Source organism: Coregonus clupeaformis, chromosome 17, assembly GCF_020615455.1.
Source record: "Coregonus clupeaformis isolate EN_2021a chromosome 17, ASM2061545v1, whole genome shotgun sequence".
Classification (NCBI taxonomy): domain Eukaryota; kingdom Metazoa; phylum Chordata; class Actinopteri; order Salmoniformes; family Salmonidae; genus Coregonus; species Coregonus clupeaformis.
The window spans coordinates 47,497,567-47,510,115 of record NC_059208.1 but is presented as its reverse complement, the minus strand read 5'-3'; the positions used below and the strand labels follow the sequence as shown (position 1 = coordinate 47,510,115).

At 46.8% G+C, this 12,549-nt stretch overlaps 1 protein-coding gene across 3 annotated transcripts in view; it reads left to right on the top strand.

Annotated features, from left to right (window-relative positions):
• Positions 1–6,176: 6,176 nt before the first annotated feature.
• The window catches only part of LOC121586671 (collagen alpha-2(VIII) chain), a 120,965-nt gene continuing 114,592 nt past the window's right edge, over positions 6,177–12,549 (top strand). For 2 of the 3 annotated variants that reach the window (XM_041903584.1, XM_041903583.1), the window contains exon 1: positions 6,177–6,743. The gene's annotated coding sequence lies outside the window, so the exon portion shown is untranslated. The remainder of the gene's footprint in view (positions 6,744–12,549) is intronic. The other variant, XM_041903585.1, reaches the window with a different exon arrangement.

Here is a 12,549-nt window from a genome sequence, read left to right as displayed (position 1 = left end):
AACAAAACATAAAGTCAAAAATACAACAGAAAATATATATACAGTGTGTGCAAATGTAGCAAGTTATGGAGGTAAGGCAATAAATAGGCTATAGTGCAAAATAATTACAATTAGCATTAACACTGGAATGATAGATGTGCAAGAGATGATGTGCAAATAGAGATACTGGGGTGCAAATGAGCAAAATAAATAACAATATAGGGATGAGGTAGTTGGGTGGGCTAATTTCAGATGGGCTGTGTACAGGTGCAGTGATCGGTAAGGTGCTCTGACAACTGATGCTTAAAGTTAGTGAGGGAGATAAGAGTCTCCAGCTTCAGAGATTTTTGCAATTTGTTCCAGTCATTGGCAGCAGAGAACTGGAAGGAATGGCGGCCAAAGGAGGTGTTGGCTTTGGGGATGACCAGTGAGATATACCTGCTGGAGCGCATACTACGGGTGGGTGTTGCTATGGTGACCAATGAGCTAAGATAAGGCGGGGATTTGCCTAGCAGTGATTTATAGATGGCCTGGAGCCAGTGGGTTTGGCGACGAATATGTAGTGAGGACCAGCCAACAAGAGCGTACAGGTCACAGTGGTGGGTAGTATATGGGGCTTTGGAGACAAAACGGATGGCACTGTGATAGACTACATCCAATTTGCTGAGTAGAGTGTTGGAGGCTATTTTGTAAATGACATCGCCGAAGTCAAGGATCGGTAGGATAGTCAGTTTTACGAGTGAAGGAGGCTTTGTTGCGAAATAGGAAACCAATTCTAGATTTAACTTTGGATTGGAGATTCTTAATGTGAGTCTGGAAGGAGAGTTTACAGTCTAACCAGACACCTAGGTATTTGTAGTTGTCCACATACTCTAGGTCAGACCCGTCGAGAGTAGTGATTCTAGTCGGGTGGGCGGGTGCCAGCAGCGTTCGATTGAAGAGCATGCATTTAGTTTTACTAGTGTTTAAGAGCAGTTGGAGGCTACTGAAGGAGTGTTGTATGGCATTGAAGCTCGTTTGGAGGTTTGTTAACACAGTGTCCAATGAAGGGCCAGATGTATACAAAATGGTGTCGTCTGCGTAGAGGTGGATCTGAGAGTCACCAGCAGCAAGAGCGACATCATTGATATACACAGAGAAAAGAGTCGGCCCAAGAATTGAACCCTGTGGCACCCCCATAGAGACTGCCATATGTCCAGACAACAGGCCCTCCGATTTGTGTGTGTGTGTGTGTACATGTCGAATAGGGGTTACTGTAACAGCACTGTTTAAAATGTGGGCTTCTCCTGTCCATCCATCCCCTCTGTATTTCCATTTTCTAGTCTTGTTCCCTCTTCCTTTTCCAGCCAGATGTACGTGATATTGACCATCCCTGTCCTTTAATCTCTATGGAGCTCTCTTTCCCAGGGTGAAAACACTGACATCCTTCTTCTCTCCTCCGTCCCCACCCCCCTGTTATCAGTGTCAGATAATGACCCAGGGGAAACGGAGCTCATGTACAATATGGGCCAGGTTAGCCAAGGGGAGGCTGGCCAAAATATCACTCCTCTTCCTCCCCCATCCCTTCATCTCTCTCTCCCCCGCCCCTGTAATGCCAGTCAGGGTTCTTGGCAGAGCCCCAGGACCAGCACAAAGGAATTTCCCCCTGAAATGTATATCAATTTCAGAGTGGGTAAAAAAAAGACCCTGCCTCTCCTCCTCTTTTCTCCCTTCTTTCTTTTCTTGTCTGCTCTAGTTGTTTTTCTTCCTTTCCCTCCCTTCCTGTCCTCTGATCCTTTGCACTTTTATTTTCTCCCTCCCCCTGTTCTCACTCCTCTCCTCCTTTACCTGTCCCGTGTTATCCTCTTCTCTCCTGCTTCTCTCCTTTCCTCCTCCTCTCTGATTTTCCTCTACACTCATTCCTCCCTTCCTCTCTTTTGTCCTCCGCTCCTCTTTTCTCTCTCTCTCTCTCTTCTCTCCTCCACCTCTTTGTAACCACTGTGGTGAATGCCATGCATTCCATTGTAAGGTTATAGCAGGCAAAAGTGGACCAGAATCACCTGAGAGAGCAAACCACCCTTCTGAAACAGAGAGAGGGAAAAGAGGCTGATACAGAGAGAAGAAATGAGGGAGTGTGAAAGACAGAGAAGAGAAAGAGATGGAGATAGCAGCAGTAAAGATACAGTTTATAGAGAAGAAAATAGTACAATTTAAAAGAGGGAAAGAGAGCGAGCAATGGAGAAAGGAGTAAAGAGGGAATATAAAAGAGAGAAAAAAACAGCGATACAAAAATATTCAGGAACACCTGTCCCATCCAGTCCTCAGGTGACCTTTGAACTCTATTACTAACTATATCCTCTGTCACCGAAGGGTGACATGTTGAGAGCACTAAAATATGCAGATTCTACCAGAAATAACTGTTTTAGATATTCAGCAAGGTACCTTACACAATATACTGAAGATTGCATGACGTGCATCTCAATAATACAAACTTGTCATGGATACCACTAAAAGAGAGGTTTAACTTGAAAAAGCTTGAGTCACCCCTAAAGTAGGCCCTTCCCCCTACTTAAAACCACACAAATATATATAAACATGTACACACCATACAAATACTACCAACACATACAGACTACTCACAGACCACACCCAAACACACACACCCCAACCCAAACATACACAGTAACACACACAATCACACACCTGTGAGTATACCACCCAAATTAGCACATAGTGGGACCATTTTACATACCCCTGGGTGGGGTACAAGGTGAGACATTAGCAACGCCAGCCCTCTCCGACAGAGGTTATTTCAGGGATTTGACGCACATCCATAGCTAACCAGCCTGTATGATGCAATGGTGTGGGTTTCCAGTTAGTAAACCGCCACTGTTTGTTTTGATGCTTGCTCATGGAGAGGAATGGAGAGGGTGGGGAAGGGAGGAGGGAATGAAGGGAAAAAACAGACTTGCGACCAGGTGTTTTTTCCCTCTTCTGGGGAATGTGTCACCTTGTAAGTGGGTGAGAGGAGACTGGCCTGTTGACTGTAGAAAGTTACTGTAAAGGAGACTGGCCTGTTGATGATAGAAAGGTACTGTGCTGGAGACTGGCCTGTTGATGATAGAAAGGTACTGTGCTGGAGACTGGCCTGTTGATGATAGAAAGGTACTGTGCTGGAGACTGGCCTGTTGATGGTAGAAAGGTACTGTGCAGGAGTGAATGGTTTGGGGATTTGCGGGTTCGGGCGTGTGTGGTGTGTGTTGTGTGTGTTGTGTGTGTGGGGTGTGGTGTGTATGGTGTGTGTTGTGTGTGGGGTGTGTGTGGTGTGTATGGTGTGTGTTGTGTGTGTGGTGTGTTTTGTGTGTGTGGTGTGTGTTGTGTGTGTGGCGTGTGTGGTGTGTGTTGTGTGTGTGGTGTGTGTTGTGTGTGTGGTGTGTGTTGTGTGTGTGGTGTGTGTTGTGTGTATGGTGTGTGTTGTGTGTGTTGTTCTTTAGAGAGTTATTTTAAAAATAGAATTCACAAAATATGGGAGGGGGGATTGAAAGTTGAGGGGGTAAATACACACACACCTGGGCACATGAATGGCAGGTCTGACTTAACACTCCACAGGCCCTTTACCTCCACAAACAGGGCTGCTATTGATGACATCATCATTGGGCATCTGGACACCCCGCAATTTCCATGTACGTGCTCTGAGAGCAATTCACTCAAAGTCACATACACTACGGCCTCTCACAGACGTTAGTCAAAGTGGTTATTTTTCTGAGATTATTCAATTTAACGTGACCAATAACGAACAAATAGTTTTTTTGTTGTCCTTCTTCATCATATGTTGCGTCCCAAATGGCATAGAGGCCTGGTCAAAAGTAGTGCACAACATAGGACATATGGTGCCATTTGGGACACTTAAATAATGACCATAATGGCCCTTTTATAGCACTCCTTAAGATCCATAAGAGCAGTAAAATTATCTTTAGAAATGTCAAATTCCTGTAATAAATACAGTTATATTTCCATTCCTCCATCGCATGTTTAATCATCCCTCTATCTCTTTGTCAGAGAACATTGCCATTACAGATGAAATGGGAGGTAGAAACATATTATACACTGAAGCCTAATGATGCTCTTCAAAGACTGGGCTCCCATTGAAACTAGTGATCACTACCCAAATATGCCTTAACTGAAAAGCAGTCCTAGTCAACATGCGAGGGGAAGGGAGAGTTCAGCACAACTTTTCCTTTTAATCATAGAGAGATTAGACGGTGGTAGAGGGAGATTTATTAGAAAAACAAAATGACAGTTCAATGAATGGCAATTTGATGACAGACAGTCTATGGTCCGGGTTTGAACTCTGCATGTAGACATTTTTGGAAAAGAGCTAATAGAAAATAACACCTCAAAGAAATAGGTATGACTATCGACTGTATGAAATATTATCTTTCTCACTAAGTCTATATTTGTCTTGTCTGTTTCTCGCTCTCTGTTTCTCTCTCTGTCTCTATCTCTCTGTCTCTCTCTCAAACAAAATCCCCTCTTTTCCTATCTGAGATCAGACTGAGCCAATGGTTCAGTCTCAGTAGGTCTCTCAGGAAGAGTTTAGGTCCGGCTTTCCCCTACCTCGTCCAAACGCAGACCCAGACCTGGTCTGTCCCAAATGGCACCCTATTCCCTTTATAGTTCACTACTTTGGTCAAAAACAAGTGCACCATATAAGAAATAGGGTGCCATTTGGGATGCATCCACAGTCAGGCTTCAAGGTCCACTACCAAAACACACAGCCAACGCACAGATGGACAATTAGCTCTGAATGCTAACCCTATGTAGAATGCACTCTGAATAGTAAGCCTCTGTTTGATTTGCAATTAGCTGCTCTGTGCTGAGTCAAGGTGTAATTCACCCTGAATAGTTAGCCTCTGTTCCATTAGCAATTAGCTACTCAGTGATGCAGATGCACAGTTAGCTTTGGTTCAATTAGCCTTGAATGGTTAGCATTAGTATGATTAGCAATTAGCCACAATGTGATAAGCAACTATGCCAGTAGCCCAAATATCCCGGAATGGTTATCCTAGCCAGAGACCTATTATTGAATGGTTAGCAATTAGCCCAAAGTTGCTGTATGATTACCCCCCTTATTACTAACGGAAATGCTTTTCCACTTGTATGTGAATGTACCTAATGTACCTTACATGACACACACCCACAAATTAGGGCCCTGTGTTTTGCGCAATCATGTGACATGCCTGGCTTTTAAAGATTTTCCAGAAATCCCGATTAGAAGGTTTGCGGAATGAGGAGAGAATAAGCAGGAATTCTGGAATCCTGGAAAACCTGACATTCTGGGAAAATTTGGGAACCTGATTCAACTACTTGACTAATCTTGGTCTTTGACCTATGCTAATATATAACAAAAGAGAAGACAGAGAGTTTTTGAGGTGAGTGGAAAGCTGTTGAGCGTTAAACCTCTATGGCAACTCTTGTGCCAACACTCTCCAGTAGGTGTGTGTGTGTGTGTGTGTGTAGCCTCATGTTTGCCTGCTGTATTTGTATCCAAAGTGGGAAAATAAGAGCTTGAAAAGTAATGGAGAAAGGGCTGTGAGCTTTCTGTGAAGGAGAGCGGGAGGGAGGGTGTAATGGAGGGATTGAGGAAGGGAGGGTAAAGAAAGGGGGCAATATAAGCTTCCAAATCCCCCCTTCCTCCCTCCCTACCTCCCTCCCCTTACCCCACCCCTCTCTGTGCTGCTACCCCATCCCATCTTGCCCACTCCCCTTCTCCGTCCTACCTCATTCTATCCACCCTCACACACTTGTCTTTTGTATGGCAGGGAACCCAAGGAACAATCCTGACTCTCTTTTCCCAAAATAAGCCTGAAGTGAGAGAGGGAGCGCAGAGTAAAGCTAGGGTGAGGAGATTGGACCTGGGAGGTGCACAGCTCCTAGTTATAAGCTGTGGGAGTGGGACTGCACTGGCTGGACTCACTGCACTTACCTCTCAGCCAAGTCGACTAGAATACCCTGCCTGCCTGCCTGCCTGTACTGCCTACCTGCCTGCCTGTACTGCCTGCCTCTTTACTCTCTCTCTCTCTCTCTCTCTCTCTCTCTCTCTCTCTCTCTCTCTCTCTCTCTCTCTCTCTCTCTCTCTCTCTCTCTCTCTCTCTCTCTCTCTCTCTCTCTCTCTCTCTCTCTCTCTCTCTCTCTCTCTCTCTCTCTCTCTCTCTCTCTCTCTCTCTCTCTCTCTCTCTCTCTCTCTCTCTCCTTCCCTCCTACTTTCCACCCTGGAGTGTGAGAGCGCTGAGATTCAGAAGGTGCGCCTCAGACCCACTTTTAGTCAGCCTGAAGACGGCATAGACGTTTCCCCCTACCTCTCTCTCTCTCTCTCTGTCCCTCTCTCAGTCTCTCTCTCTCACTCGCTCACTCTCTGCAGAAGCACTGGACTACATTTCCTCCAGAGAGACAAAGAACAGAAAGAAAAATACAATTTGTTCCACCTGCAGTTTGTGAAAATATTTGTTTTTTTCTGTTGTTGTTGTAGTCCCCCCCCCTTCCTCTGCACATGTAAACAAACTCAGCTTTAAAAGAGGCATTGCTAAGGTATTTTTCTTTTTTGAAATTCCTTTTTGTTGCTTTGATATTGACTGATCTGATACCATCCTAATTTCTCCGGGAAACATGCGTGGCTGAAGGAGGAGAGGAGCAAAAGGACCCACCTGAAATTTACACCTCACTGACGCCCACACACATCACATTCCACCATCTACTCTTCAACGCTCGGTTGAGAGAAACGCAAGGTAAGCCGCCCCCGTCCTCTTCCCTCCTTACACGTCCCTCCATTTCCTCTCATCCCTTCGTCCTGTCATCCCTCGCTTTTTCCTTATATCACGTCGCCGCAGGGCAGGGAACGAGAGACCCGAGAGCCAGAGCCAAAGCCAAAGGCAACAGAAAAGGCAGAAAGAAAGAAAAACAGACGGCGCAATAACTCAGTCATGGGACCTGCATAATACTCTGTGGTGCTGAGCTAAAGCTAGCGCTAGCAAAAGTCAGGGAGTTTACTGCCTAGAAGATTAGAAACTACCAATACAACTCTTGTACCCAATTTTCTCCCTGTATGTCCATTTTTTATTCCATCTACTGTTATAGTAATAATATTAGCCATTTTATTATTATGTGTTATTATGGTTCCTCGGAGCGGACTGTGACTTTCAGGCATCCTGCGCTCTTTCTCTCTCTCTCTCTCTCGCATCTCTCTCTCTCTCTCTCTCTCTCTCTCTCTCTCTCTCTCTCTCTCGCTCTCTCTCTCTCTCTCTCTCTCTATCTCTCTCTCTCTCTCTCACTCTCTCTCTCTCTCTCTCTCTCTCTCTCTCTCTCTCTCTCTCTCTCTCTCTCTCTCTCTCTCTCTCTCTCTCTCTCTCTCTCTCTCTCTCTCTCTCTCTCTCTCTCTCTCTCTCTCTCTCTCTCTCTCTCCCTTTCGCTCATTCATACAGCTATGTATTTATTAGCATGTCTGTGTGCGTGTGTGTCTGTGCATGTATATGTGTGTGACTATGTAATGTATATGAGTGTGTGTCAGTTCCATGAACATATAAGGACAACCAGTCGGTCTCTCTCACACACCGACACAGGTTCCCTTCATATGACGTGGGAGGGTGTGTCTCTGTCTCTGCCTTCTCATTGGTGGATTATCCCACATCTGTTTGTCAAGACAAGTTGAAGACAAAGTGTTGCATAGTGTCTACACCTGTTTGTTGGGCTACACTCTTCTGAAAAAAATAGTGATATCTCGAACGTAAATGGGTTGTACGGCTCTCCCTATAGGAAAACCCTTTGAATTACCCTATTTGGTCCAGGTAGAACCCTTTTTGGGTCCATGTAGAACCTTTTCCACAGAGGGTTCTACATGGAACCCAAAATATTTTGACCTGGAACTAAAAACTTTGTTTTGTCGTCTACCCTCTCTCTTCTTTTCCCCGTCTTCGTCCTCTACTCTCCTCTCCTGGCTGGCTCGCTATTGTAGCGCCCCTCGTCCACTTTCGGGCTGCTCTCCTTCTGTTCCCCGTCCCTCTCTCTCTCTCTTTCCCTCTATTTCTCTCTCTCTCGGTGCGCTGCGATGCTCCTGGCATGCAGGGTTACATTCCTCAGAAACAACACCCCTCCATCACTAGGAAGGAGGAATATTCCAGACTCTGAGTCATACAGCGGGCAATGTGACAGACTGTGAGAGATAGAAAGAGACGGAAATAGGGATGAGAGAGAAAGACAGAGAGAGAGAAAGAGGCTGAGAGGAAGAGAAAAACAGAGGGGAATAAAGAGCGAAATAGAGAGCAAGAGGGAAAGACAGAGAAATAGAGAGAGAGAGAGAGAGAGAGAGAGAGAGACAGAGAGAGAGAGAGGCAGAGAGAGAGAGAGCGAGAGAGAGGCAGAGAGAGAGAGAGCGGCAGAGAGAGAGCGAGGCAGAGAGAGAGAGAGAGGGGCATAGAGAGAGAGAGAGTGAGAGAGAGAGGCAGAGAGAGGCAGAGAGAGAGGCAGAGAGAGAGAGAGAGAGGCAGAGAGAGGGAGACAGAGAGAGAGAGAGAGAGAGAGAGAGAGAGAGAGAGAGAGAGAGAGAGAGAGAGAGAGAGAGAGAGAGAGAGAGAGAGAGAGAGGCAGAGAGAGAGAGAGAGGCAGAGAGAGTGAGAGAGAGAGACAGGGAGACAGAGAGAGAGAGAGAGAGAGAGAGAGAGAGAGAGAGAGAGAGAGAGAGAGAGAGAGAGAGAGCGAGAGAGAGAGAGAGAGAGGGAGAGAGAGAGAGAGAGAGAGAGAGAGAGAGAGAGAGAGAGAGAGAGAGAGAGAGAGAGAGAGAGAGAGAGAGAGAGAGAGAGAGAGAGAGAGAGAGAGAGAGAGAGAGAGAGAGAGAGAGAGAGAGAGAGAGAGAGAGAGAGAGAGAGAGAGAGAGAGAGGCAGAGAGAGAGAGAGAGAGAGAGGCAGAGAGAGTGAGAGAGAGACAGGGAGACAGAGAGAGAGAGAGAGAGAGAGAGAGAGAGAGAGAGAGAGAGAGAGAGAGAGAGAGAGAGAGAGAGAGAGATAGAGAGAAGAAATAGGGGAGATAGAAGAGAGGGGAAAGGAACAGCAAAATGCTTTCATAACACATGCTGTGAAATAGGATTCAATAAAAAAACTGCTCTCTCTCTCTCTCTCTCTCTCTCTTCAATTCAATTTCAATTTAAGGGCTTTATTAGCATGGGAAACATTTGTTAACATTACCAAAGCAAGTGAAATAGATAATAAACAAAAGTGAAATAAACAATAAAAATTAACAGTAAACATTACACTCACAAAAGTTCCAAAAGAATAAACGCATTTCAAGTGTAATATTATGTCTATATACCGTGTTGTAAATAGTTAAAGTACAAAAGGGAAAATAAATAAACATAAATATAGGTTGTATTTACAATGGTGTTTGTTCTTCACTGGTTGCCCTTTTCTTGTGGCAACAGGTCACAAATCTTGCTGCTGTGATTGCATACTGTGGTATTTCACCCAATAGAAATGGGAGTTTATCAAAATTGGATTTGTTTTCTAATTCTTTGTGGGTCTGTGAAATCTGAAGGAAATATGTGTCTCTAATATGGTCATACATTTGGCAGGAAGTTAGGAAGTGCAGCTCAATTTCCACCTCATTTTCTGAACAGTGTGCACATAGCCTGTCTTCTCTTGAGAGCAAGGTCTGCCTTCGGCGGCCTTTCTCAATTGCATGGCTATGCTCACTGAGTCTGTACATAGTCAAATATTTCCTTAATTTTGGGTCAGTCACAGAGGTCAGGTATTCTGCCACTGTGTACTCTCTGTTTAGGGCCAAATAGTATTCTAGTTTGCTCAGTTTTTTTGTTAATTCTTTCCGATGTGTCAAGTAATTCTCTTTTTGTTTTCTCATGATTTGGTTGGGTCTAATTGTGTTGCTGTCCTGGGGCTCTGTGGGGTCTGTTTGTGTTTGTGAACAGAGCCCCAGGATCAGCTTGCTTAAGGGACTCTTCTCCAAGTTCATTTCTCTGTAGGTGATGGCTTTGTTATGGAAGGTTTGGGAATCACTTCCTTTTAGGTGGTTGTAAAATTGAATGGATACTTTCAGGATTGTGATAATTAGAGGGTATTGGCCTAATTTTGCTCCGCATGCATTAGTTGGTGTTTTACATTGTACACGGAGGATATCTCAATTTGGTGTTTGTCCCATTTTGTGAATTCTTGGTTGGTGAGTGGACCCCAGACCTCACAACCGTAAAGGGCAATGGGTTCTATAACTGACTCAAGTATTTTTAGCCAAATCCTAATTGGTATGTCAAATTTTATGTTCCATTTGATGGCATAGAAGGCCCTTCATGCCTCTCAGATCATTCACAGCTTTGTGGATTTTACCTGTGGCGCTGATGTTTAGGCTGAGGTATGTATCATTTTTTTGTGTGCTCTAGGGCAACGGTGTCTAGATGGAATTTGTATTCGTGGTCCTGGCAACTGGAGCTTTTTTGGAACACCATTATTTTTGTCTTGCTGAGATTTACTGTCAGGGCCCATGTCTGACAGAATCCGTGCAAAAGTCTAGGTGCTGCTGTAGGCCCTCCTTGGTTGGGGACAGAAGCACCAGATCATCAGCAAACAGTAGACATTTGACTTCAGATTCTAGTAGGGTGAGGCCGGGTGCTGCACACTGTTCTAGTGCCCTCGCCAATTCGTTGATGTATATGTTGAAGAGGGTGGGGCTTAAGCTGCATCCCTGTTTCACCCCATGGCCCCGTGGAAAGTAATGTGTGTGTTTTTTGCCCATTTTAACCTCACACTTGTTGTTTGTGTACATGGATTTTATAATGTCATATGTTTTCCCCCCAACACCATTTAACATCAATTTGTATAGCAGGACATATCCCATGGTAGTTATTGGGGTCAAATTTGTCTCCACTTCTTTGGATTGGGGTGATCAGTCCTTGGTTCCAAATATTGGGGAATATGCCAGATCCGAGGATGATGTTAAAGAGTTTAAGTATAGCCAATTGGAATTTGTGGTCTGTATATTTTATCATTTCATTTAGGATACCATCAACCCCACAGTGTCACACTCTGGCTCTGGGGACTCTATATGTTGAGCCAGGGTGTGTAGATTCTATGTGTTCTTGTTCTATGTCGGTATTCTAGAGTTGTGTTTTCTAGGTTGGCCAGTATGGTTCTCAATCAGAGGCAACGAGTATCAGCTGTTGCTTGTTGTCTCTGATTGGGAGCCATACTTAAGCAGCCAGTTTACCCACAGTAGTTGTGGGATCTTGTTCCTTTTGGTTTGTTCCGTGTTGGTTGTGTTTAACCTAGGACGTCACGTTATCGTTTATTGTTTTGTTCGTGTTATCACTTTGGAAAATAAAGTATGTTCGCTCATCACGCTGCGCCTTGGTCTACTCCGTTCAACGATCGTAACAGAAGATCCCACCATACCAGGACCAAGCAGCGTGTCCAGGAGCAGGCAGCCTGGACATGGGAGGAAGCGCCGGGTAAGGAGCTGGAGAGGTTGGCGATGGCCCAGGTGGGCCAATTGTGGTCCAGGGAGGACATGCTCGGGGGAAAAGGGCCATGGGCTAAGGTTAAGGCCCTGGCGAGAGAGGAGCAACGGCGTCAACAGTGTCATCGTCGGACGGACGAGAGGCAACCCAAAACATTTTTTAGGGGGGGGCACACGGCATGGGCGACTGGGCAGCAGGAGGCTGCCACAGGGCGAATTGGGAGATTAGGAGATGAGGCCACCGGGTTTGGGGGGCCAGAAGGCAGGTTGGCGGAGCCTGGATGGAGAGCAGAGCCAACTCCCCGTACTCAGGCATGGCAGCATGAGACTGGGCAGGTTCCGGGGTATGCGGAGCTGCGTACTGTGCCACGAGTGGTCCGGCACAGTCCGGTACGTCCTGTGCGAGCACCCCGCACGTGTCGTGCGAAGGTGGGCATGCAGCCAGGACGGAGTGTGCCGGCTCAGCACTCGTGGCCTCCAGTGCCTCTCCTCGGTCCCGGATATCCTGCGCCAGTGTCACGTGCTGTTATGCCAGTACGGGTACACAGCCCTGTACGTCCTGTGCTGATGCCTCACACAGAGTGTGTGAAGGTAGGCATTCAGCCAGGACGGGTTGTGGCAGCTCTTCACTCCAGGCCTCCTATCCGTCTCCACAGCCCGGCCCGGCCTGTTCCTGCTCCTCGCACCAAGCCTACGGTGCGCGTCGCCAGCCCAGCCCGGCCTGTTCCTGCCACTCGCACCAAGCCTCCGGTGCGCGTCGCCAGCCCGGCCCGGCCTGTTCCTGCCCCTCGCACCAAGCCTACGGTGCGCGTCGCCAGCCCGGCCCGGCTTGTTCCTGCCCTTCGCACCAAGCCTACGGTGCGCATCGTCAGCCCGGTCCGGCCCGTTGCTGCTCCACGCACCAAGCCAGGGGTGCGCATCGTCAGCCCGGTCCGGCCCATTCCTGCTCCACGCACCAAGCCAGGGGTGCGCATTGTCAGCCCGGTACGGCCCGTTCCGGCTCCACGCACCAAGCCAGGGGTGCGCATCGTCAGCCCGGTCCGGCTCGTTGCTGCTCCACGCACCAAGCCAGGGGTGCGCAT